Source organism: Halichoerus grypus, chromosome 11 (genome assembly GCF_964656455.1).
Source record: "Halichoerus grypus chromosome 11, mHalGry1.hap1.1, whole genome shotgun sequence".
NCBI lineage: Eukaryota > Metazoa > Chordata > Mammalia > Carnivora > Phocidae > Halichoerus > Halichoerus grypus.
The window spans coordinates 74,144,226-74,154,874 of record NC_135722.1 but is presented as its reverse complement, the minus strand read 5'-3'; positions in this window follow the sequence as shown (position 1 = coordinate 74,154,874).

Genomic DNA, 10,649 nt, shown 5'->3' with positions numbered 1-10,649 from the left:
ACTGGAAGACTCAATATTGTAAAAGAGTCAGTTCTTCCAGATCAATTATAGAGTCAATGCGATTCCAGTCAAAATCCGAACAGATATTTTAGTAGTATTTGACAAGGTCATTCTCAAGTTTATATGAAGACAAAAAGGGCAAGGAACAGCCAAGATACACTTGAAGAAGAATTATAAAAATGGAGGACTGGCACTATCAAAAAGCAAGAATTGTTATGAAGTTATAATACTTAGAACAATACGTGGGTCCAGATCAATAAATAGACCAATAAAATAGAGTCCAGAAAGAGAACTCTGTATTGTACGAGCACTTGATAGGGGCGGGCAAAGGACAGTTTTTTAATAAGTGCTGCTGGTACGATTAGCTACCCGTAGAAGTTAAACAAAAATCAATTCCAGGTATATTCAAGTTTTCAATGTAAAAGGCAAAAAAAGAATATATATATATATATATGAACTGAACCAACACTTTGCCAAAAGAAAAAAAATAAATATCTAATAAACTTCATTACAGGGAAATACTAGTTACAACAATGATATAACACTACACACCCATGTACAGGCAAAAATTTTAAAAGTTGATATTATTAAGTGTTGTTGAGGATATAGAACAAGTAGAATTCTCACACACTGCTTTTGGGAATATAAGTGGTACAACCAATCTGGAAAACTGTTTGGGGTGATCTGCTCAACTTGACTATATGTATATTTTTATTCCTAGTTACATGCCCTAGAGAAACACACACATATGTGCACATGAAAATATGTACAAGAATGTCCATAGCAGCATTTTCAGGAGCCAAAACCCTGCAGACCATTCAAATACCCATCAAGAATGTAACAGAAAAGTAAATTACAGTATATTCAAAGAAAGCCAGGTCAGAAAACCTTTCCCATGAAGGGCCAGAGAGCAAATGATTTAGGCTCTGCTGGTCTCTATCTTGTAATTTTGGTTTTGTTGTATTTTTTTTATTTTACAACTTTATAAATGTAAAAAGCATTCTCAGCTCATGGGCCCTACAGAACCTGCCACTGGCTGGATTTGGCCTGGAGGCCATAGTTTGCCAATCCCTGGTATAGAAGAAAATGATGCAGCATTGGAAATGAATGGATTACACTTTGCAACCCTGTGGATGAATCTTACAAACACAACACTGAGCTAAAGAAGTGACACAAATAGACGCACATAATACAAATCACATATACAGACATGACAGGTATAATTCACAGAAATATAATTCCATTTATATACAAGCACAATGAAACTAGGGGGTTCAGGAATGCATAAATAGGCCTTAAAACCACAAAGAAGGGCACCTGGGTGATTCAGTCATTTAAGCATCTGCCTTCAGCTCAGGTCATGATCCCAGGGTCCTGGGATCAAGCCCTGCATCTGGCTCCCTGCTCAGTGGGGAGTCTGTTTCTCCCTCTCCTTCTGCCCCACCTGCCCCCATCTCTCTCAAATAAATAAATAAAATCTTTTTAAAAAACACACACAAAGAAATGCAAGAAAACAGTTACGTAGAAGTCAAGATCATGGATAGCTCTGGGTGAGGGAGGGGGTTGTGGCCCGAGAGGGACCCCTGGGGCTCTGGCAATGTTCTATTTCTTGACCTGGATAATGGTAATACAGGTGGTTGCCTATCATTATTTGTGAACTTGCCCATTTGTGTTTATTATTTGACAAGTTGTGTGTTTATGTTTTATGTCCTCTTCTGTGGGTATTGTGTTTAGATGGATCATCAGCTGAAGTCGACAAAGACAATGGTAGAGAAAAGGGTTGAAGAGGCTCAGATAGCATGGGAGAGGGTCTAAGGGAAGGAGACAATGCCCCTAAGAATGGGGGAGGCTGGTAAGGTCCAAATGTGTGGACTTCAAAGACAGAAGGGCTACTGAACCAGAAAGGGCCGCCCTGGTTGGAAGCTGCCTTGGGCAGTGGAAAGAAGGCTACCAGATGCTTCTGGTTCTGTTGAGGGCTGGGACTGAAGAGTCAGTGTCCCAGCGTCCATCGGAGCACAGTGGACAGGCTGGGGGGGCCACAGGCAGAAGAACAGGTCAGGACAAGACAGGACAGGCAGGCCTCACAGTGGGAGATGACAAGTCTGCACCCTCTCTGATGCTTTACCCTTCAGATCCTCCCTCGTGGCACTGGGAAGTCGGCAGGGGAGCTATGTACAAAGGGAAGAAAAGGAGATTTTTTTTACATACGTATTTTTTTTAATCTCTATTTTACAGAACAAGATATTGAGAATCAGGGAGGTCAAGAGATGTGTCTAAGATCACAAATTAGTACACAGTGCAGATGAGATTGGGACCCAGGTTGGTCAATGTGTTCATCCAGAAAAACAGCAAAGAGGACCTCTGTAGAGAGAACATGTGTGGTTGAGTTTATGGGACAGGCTCACACGATGTAGAGACTGGCAGGTATGAACTCCGTGGAGCAGGCTGTCGGCTGGAAACTCAAGCAGGATTTCTAGGTTCACATCTGGAGGCAAACCTGCTTTTTTTTTTTCAGAAAACCTGTCTTTGCTCTTAAGGCCCTCAGCTCATTAAATGAGGCCCACCCACACACATCTTGGAGAGTGATCAGCTTTACTTAAAGTCAACTGATTATAAATGGTAAGCACATTCACAAATACTTCCCCGGCAGCACTTAGACTAGTGTCTGACCCAACAAGTGGGCACCAGAGTCTAGTCAAGTTGACACAGAAAATTAACCATCACAGTTGGACGTGAGCACCCAGTATCGACTGATTCTAGCCTCACATGCGGTGATTAACTAAACGTAGGCAAGTGGCTCAGGTAGGAAGCATGGACCACACATTAGTGTCCCCATTGTGGAATGAGGAAATTTGTATTAAATAACCTTCCGGGGGCACCTGGGGGGCTCAGTCAGTTAAGCAGCTGCCTCCGGCTCAGGTCATGATCTCAGGGTCTTGGGATCGAGCCCCGAGCCCTGTATAGGGCTCCCTGCTCAGCAGGGAGCCTGCTTCTCCCTCTCCCTCTGCCCCTCCCCCTGTTCTTGCACATGAGTGTGTGCTCTCTCTCTCTCAAATAAATAAAATCTTAAAAAATAATAAATAAAAATAAATGAGCATCCCTGGTATCAAGGCTGGGTCTGGATCCCATCTGCTGACTTCAAATGCCCTGCTCTCTCCTCCCTGCCACACCACTCCTTGTGGCAGCTCCCTTACTTTCTCTCTTCCGGACTCAGGGGCAGGCCAGAAGCTAAGCTCAAGCCTGCCAGACTTGGGCCCTACAGCGCTACCCTTTTATCCCTTCCTAATGAGAACACTGAACTGTTCTTGGAAACTCATTTCTTTTTTTTTTTTTTTTTTCCTAGACTGTTCAACAGAACTATGTGAGGGATACTTAATGCTAAATAATGCAAATTCCTATGAGCGATGGCCTCTCTCCTCTTTGGACACAAGAAACCACCAGCCATCCTGTGACTCAAAGGTCTACAGAGAGAAGCCTTCTCTCTCCCTCTCTTTTCACACATCCTGGTGGCCCGGATTTCAAGAACAATCGCATCAGGTCAGAGACTCTCCCTGGACCACTTGGTGGGGCATAGTACTCATCAACCGAGGCTCTCCAAGGAAAACAAGTTTCTGATTTTTCAAAATTATGCTCAAACCAACTTCTAGTGAAAGTGAGTCCCCTGCTTTGAAAAGTTAAGTCACACCTACTTGTGGGCTTAGACCTAGCCAAGTGTGTATGGGCAACTGTTGGCCAGGGGCCAATTTTATATCAGGAACAAGTACCATCTTGGGAAATCATTCATCCTAATAGAAGAGTCCCTCAAATTTGGGGAGTCGGTGATGATGGAGGGGAGGCGTGAATCTGAATGCTGGGAGAGGTCTACCTCTCAGACTGTACACTGGAAGCTGTAATGAGGAGGTGTACCAGGAAACCAATGAGCGGTTTGCCTAATAGCTCTATAGGACATCTGCTCTGTGGTTTATGCACTTTACTCTCTTGGAGTGAAGGCTGCAGCTCTTAAGGGCATGCAAGAAAAATGGTGCCTAGTAAAGCTTCCAGAGAGAGGTGGCTAGAAAAGCTTAATGGATCAGAGGTCAGTTCAGATCAATTCAATTCGCTTCCATGTGCCAGACCCAGAGGGGCACAAATGAACTAGACCTAGCCTTTGCCTTCCCAGAACAGACCAACTGGTGGGGGAAAAACAGATAACGTCAGCAAGATATAGTTCAGTGCTGTGATAGAGACACACACAGAATGTCACAGAAGCATGATGGAGGGGCACCCCATCTTGCAAAGGGGTTAGGCTTCCTGAAGGAAATGACACTTGAGCTGAGCCTTTAAATACGAACAAGAATTTACTAGTGGAAGAAAGTGAGAAGAGCATTCAGGCAGGGACAAGAGTGTAAGCAAAGCCTCGGAAGCATGAAGAGGATGGGCCAGTTGGGAATGAGCTGAGACTTCATGGGTCAGAAAGTAGGAAGACAGGCAGGCAAGAAGCTAAGGCTGATAGTAGGGGAGGGGCCAGGGTCTGTATGCCAAACTAATCAATGTGTTAGATTGTATCACGTAAGCTACTAAGGAGGCCCAAGGGGCTTTCTGAGAACACGACGTATTTATTGGTTCCAAATCAAAGTAGGTATCACTGATTTCTGTCTGCCCACTTTCAAACTATCATGTTTCAGAGCAAGCCTTCTAATGTGTAAATCCAATGTTATTGCATGAATGAATGAATGAGAGAAGGAGTTATTCAGGGACAAATAGAAAGATTATCTGGTTGCACTGAGGCTCCAGCAGAGATGAGAAATCATGAATTTGCAGAAATGCCAACCTGCATTGTTGCATCATTTTCTCCAGCAACAGGACAGGTATAGGAGCAGAAAAACCAGTGTATGAGATGGATACAGAGTCAGAGTTTCGCCATATCAGACCAGAGAGTGAAGGTTGTCAGAGCGATGTTTGTAAAATTCTTACCTAATAAACAATTTAGGACAGTCAAAAACAAACAAACAAACACCAACAGAGCTCCTTTTTTCTTTAAGCAAGTTGAACATGGGGTCTTACCACTTGCCCCTGGAAAAGCGCCGACTAGTAATGCGCACAGCAGAGAGATCAGGCCTAGTCTCCAGTCTCTGGAGGCTTCCATAAGCTCTCAAATGGCAGCGGGAAGGAGGCTATAAGAAAGCCATTTAAGATGTCAGAAGTCGAGTTGTTCTTGGGAGCAGCAGTGTCATGGGGTGGGTCATGGGAGTGGTTGCTGAAGCAGATGGAATGAAAGGGAGAAGACTGACCTGAGAGGCTGGGTCATCCTACACACCCTGAAATGACCCAAGCCGGGGGCAGGCATGAGGTAGAAATCTACCTCAGAGAATTACAGGCTAATTGTTTTCTTTCCCCTCAGAACCTCTCCCCTACTCTGTCCCACCTAACCTTGACCGGTTGGTTTGTCCCTGAATTTACTTGGGAGCCCAACCACCCGACTAATGGGAACTTTTTACTCTTTTTATCTCTGGAAAAGAAGCCAGATAAAATCCAGTGTGTTCACCCAACAGGGAAGAAATCTTGAAGTGCCCCTGAGGCCTGGAGATGCAGTTTCCACCCTTCCACTCCCATCCTGCCCCAGAGCAATCGTGGCTTGCTGGAAGAGTCTCCGAAACTTCATGTTTCCACTTTGTTCTTCTCTCTCCAAAATTACCTCAAGTAACCATGAGGCGCTGGGAAAAAAATGTGAGCACTGAAGTGCAGCAGATCTGATTTGAATCCCTGCTCTGACCTTGGACAAGTTACTCAATTTTTCTGAGCCTCGATTTCCTTCTCTCTAAAATGAGGATAATAATTCCCACCTCATAAGGTCGTTGTCAGAGTTAAATGAAATAATTTATATCAAGCTACTACATTAGTCCCAGCATAGAGTTCCCACCTCCACCACCATCAGTCCTTCCCCCCAAACCCCACCTGCCTCAGAGGCCCCCTCCATTAGCCATTACTGGGCATGAGGATGGCCACATGGAGCAACCGAATGAGAACTGGATTAGCTGTCAAGAGCCCACATTCCAGATGTGGCTTTAGTAGTTCAGGTGGGCACAACATTCAGCCTGTCGGGCCTTCAGTTCTAGCCCTACCCCCCTCACAGAATGGAGGTAATGTGATTTACAGATATTAGCAAAAAAGAACATGAACAAGTTTGCATTAAAATGCCAGTGAGAACAATAGCTCAGAGTGCTACTTTTCTGGAGAATATTGCATTTTCCTTTGCAGTGAAATGTAATCAGCCATTCATTTAATAAAACTGAATTGGACATCTAGTCTACCATGTGTTCAATCCCTGTGCAAATAATTAGTTTATAAATAACCCTTCTTCCTCAGTGATACTAGATACATGGGTTGAACATTCATTCATTCCTTCATTCCTTCATTGATTTAATAAATCTCTCTCGAGCCCTGACATTTAAAAGGAGCTATAGGATTTATCTCTTATGGGACATATTTCAGTCTTAGTAGTAATTTCGTTGACTGTCATCTCCTAGTGAGTAGACTGTGAGCTTTTTGAGGACAGGTGGGATCCAGGCAAGGTTCAGTGTCTGTTGACTGACCAAATGAACCCAAAGGACTGACTGTTTCCTAAATAACACAGCTGCCATAAGCTGCTTCTCTGACCATGAGCTATACTCCCGGGGGCTCCTTATCATCCTGGTCTGGCCCAGGGGAAGGAACTGGACTCATCATGTTTCCATCACCCCAACCAAACTACTCCTTGCCCTCCAGATGACTCAGCAGTCGCTAGTCCCTGGCCTGGCGTCAGCCCCCAGGATGGCCCCGGGCAATGCCATCTCTATGATGAGCACAACCTGGCATGTGCTCAACCCTCAATGTTAGCATGCCAGTCCCTTTGCAGCCTGCAGGCTCAGGAGCCATTAGGGCTGTCTGGGGCCTCTGATATTAATGAGGGACGTTCTCAGCACAGCACAGCTCAGCTCTGCTTCCTGGGCGTCAGCCCATCAGGAGGAGACAGATCTCACTGGCAAGTGCACTTCCCTCCAGTCCTGGGCTGCTCCCAGGCTGCCTGCTGGATGGGTGGCATGGGAAGGATTTGGCTTCTCTCCCTCTTATTGGTCTCCTCCCTTCCTCCATCTCCCATCTCCATCCTCCCTTCCCTTCCTTGCCCCCTCTCACTTTATTTTTGTCCCCCACACACACACATACCTCTTCTTACTCTTTAGCACTTTTCCTGCTTTCTCATTGTCCCTGTCCTCCTTTATCCTGTGCCTACCTCCCTTCCTCTACTGTTGCTGTCGCTTTCTCGTCTTTGTTAATTTCCAGCTCTCTGCCAGTTTGCCTCTTTCTGTCCTTTTGTATATATCTGTCTCTGTCTCCCTTTCTCGGTTGTCCTCTTGATCCCCACCTTTCCCACCCCTAAATCCTCACCTTCAATCTGCAGCCATTACAGGATAGGAAAGCATGGATGGTTCAAGATAAGTCCAGTTCTAAAGGAACATGGGACACACAGAGGCGGCTAATCAGAGGAATCTGGGAAGGTATTTGAATTATCTATCAGACAAACTTGAAACCAGGATAAAAGGAGTCCTCCTGGAATTCTTAATCTCAGGAAACAAACTGAGGGTTGCTGGAGTGGGGGGTGGGGTGGGAGGGATGGGGTGACTGGGTGATAGACACTGGGTATGTGCTCTGGTAAGTGCTGTGAATTGTGCAAGACTGTTGAATCTCAGATCTGTACCTCTGAAACAAATAATGCAATATATGTTAAGAAAAAAAAAAAAGAAGAAGATAGCAGGAGGGGAAGAATGAAGGGGGGAAATCAGAGGGGGAGACGAACCATGAGAGACACTGGACTCTGAAAAACACACTGAGGGTTCTAGAGGGGAGGGGGGTGGGAGGATGGGTTAGCCTGGTGATGGGTATTAAAGAGGGCACGTTCTGCATGGAGCACTGGGTGTTATACGCAAACAATGAATCATGGAACACTACATCAAAAACTAATGATGTAATGTATGGTGATTAACATAACAATAAAAAATTTTTTTAAAAAAGGAGTCCTCCTGGCAACCTTCTCAGGTCCCCTCCCTCTTTGGGAGCTTTGTACTATCACTCAATAGACCTTGCTTTGTTGCCCACCACTCTGCCTGGTCTACCTCTTCATTCTTCGAAGTGGCATGACCAAGAACCACGGGCACCAAAGGAAAATGTCCTGTAACACTACTTACATCTATTTAATTCACTTGTTCTCAACAATTATGTGGATGTTACATATGAAAATTTCATCATATCAAGTTTGTATTATTATTGAAAATTTTGTAACAGATAATGAACTTATTTGACTAATAAACCCAGGTAGAATAAAAGCTTTATGTCTGTATTACATTCAGTATTGATAACTCTATAAAGACATGTCTGTTTTGGGGTGCCTGGGTGGCACAGTTGGTTAAGCATCTGCCTTTGGCTCAGGTCATGATCTCAAGGTCCTGGGATCAAGCCTCGAGTTGGGCTCCCTGCCCAGCAGGGAATCTGATTCTCCCTCTGCTCCTCTCCCCACTCCTGCTCTCTCTCTCTCAAATAAATAAAATCTTAAAAAAAAAAAAAAGAGTCCTTCCAACTCCCCCAAAATAAAACACAACAAGATATCACTTTATACACACAAGATTGCTAAAAATTTGACTTGACCAAATTTGGCAAGGATGTAGAAGCAACTAGAACTTCTGTATATTGCTGGTGGGAGTGTAAAATGTTACAACCACTTTGGAAAACTGTCCTTTTCTTTTCTCATAAATTCAATATACATCTGCTCCATGACCCAGCAATTCCACTCCTTGGTATATACCTGAGAGAAGTGAAAACCTGTTATCACATAAAAACAAAACACAAATATCCACAACAGTTTTATTCATAATAGCCAAAATCCAGAAAATACCCAAATTTCCATCAATAAGAAAATAATCATGGTATATTCATACAATGGAATATTAGTCAGCAATAAAAAGGAACATGCAACATAATGATTAATCTCTGAAATGTTATGTTGAATGAAAGAAGCCAAACACAAAAAAATATGATTCCATTTACATGAAATTCAAAAACAGACAAATTGTTGCAGTTGACCTTGACTGCAGGTTTGTGAGACTGAAACAGAGGGCCATTTTTCCATGTCATAAAAACCATGTCTACTGTGGGGGCACCTGGTGGTGGTTGGTTAAGTGTCTGACTCTTGACTTTGGCTCAGTTCATGATCTCAGGGTCATGAGATTGAGCCCCACATTGGGCTCTGTGCTGAGCACAGAGTCTGCTTGAGATTCTCTCTCTCCCTTTCTCTCTGCCCTTTCTGCCCCCAACTCGCACTCTTTCTCTTTCTCAAAACAAAAACAAAAACAAAAAAAACACCAAAACTTATCTATTGTGATAAAAATGAGAATGGGGTGGGGTGTGGGACTGGCAGGGAGACAAGGGCATGAAGTAACTTCATCAGCTGAGAGAAATGTTCTATCATTTTGGATGGCAGTGATGAGATATATGTAGTTCTCAAACTTCATTGACCTAGACACTTAAGATCTGAGCATTCTCCTGTGCATGAATTATGTTCGTTTTTAAAAATCACCCATAATTACATAACATGCAGAAAGATACTGCTGTATTTTCACTTTTTGTATCTATATACAGATCTATTTTCCTAATTGTGGTTAAATGCCATATACAGTTCTTTTTCTCTTAACATCATTTTGTGCATTTTCCCATGTCTTTAAAATTCTTTGAAAAGCTTACCTTTTAATGGGTGTAATAGGTCACCATAAAGATGCATCATGATGTACCTTACCATTTTCCTGATGCTGGACAGGTATGTCGTTTCCAATTTTTCACTTTATAAATGGCAATGTCATGACAGACATAAATGGAAAAGTGTAGATACTGAAAATTTTTTACATTAAATAAGTAGTTTAAGAGCAGGGACTCTGGATCCCAGACCACCCATAAGTTTGAATCTCAGTCCCACCACTTACTTTTTTGTGACTCAGGCAAGTTACTTAATCTTTCTCTGCTTCAGGGCACCTGGGTGGCTCAGTTGGTTAAGCATCAGACTCTTGATTTCACCTCAGGTCATGATCTCAGGGTCATGATGTCGAGGCCTATGGTGGGCTCCGTGCTGGTGTGGAGACTGCTTAAGATTCTCTCTCTCCCCCTCTCCCTCTGCCCCTTCCCCACCCCTTTCTCCCTTTCTAAACAATAAATAAAAACCTAAGCTTAAATTTCCTCATTGGAAGTGACGATATTAATAGTAACTCCCTTCATTAATTACATTGTTATGAGTTAAATGGGGCCATAAATATAAAGCACTTAGAACAATGCCTGGCATTTAGTAAGCCCTCAGAAAGTGTTAGCTATTACTTACAGTATTGTTTGAGGAAAGACCTACAACTAGGCTTAGAACAATTGATGTTGTAAACAAATGAGAAAGAAATGATTATTGTTGGAGGACTGGGGGAGATTGGAGAGGGTTTTTAATATGCTCCAGAAGTCTGTGTTTGGCTTGGCAGAGTCTAGACCAGGGATGGCATATTCCATATTTGCCTTATTCCTTGACCTTGGCAGACAGCACTCTTCAGTTACCACACTGTTCCCATAGAGCCCAGGTAGAACCTTGAAATCCCTTTCATCACTCCAGC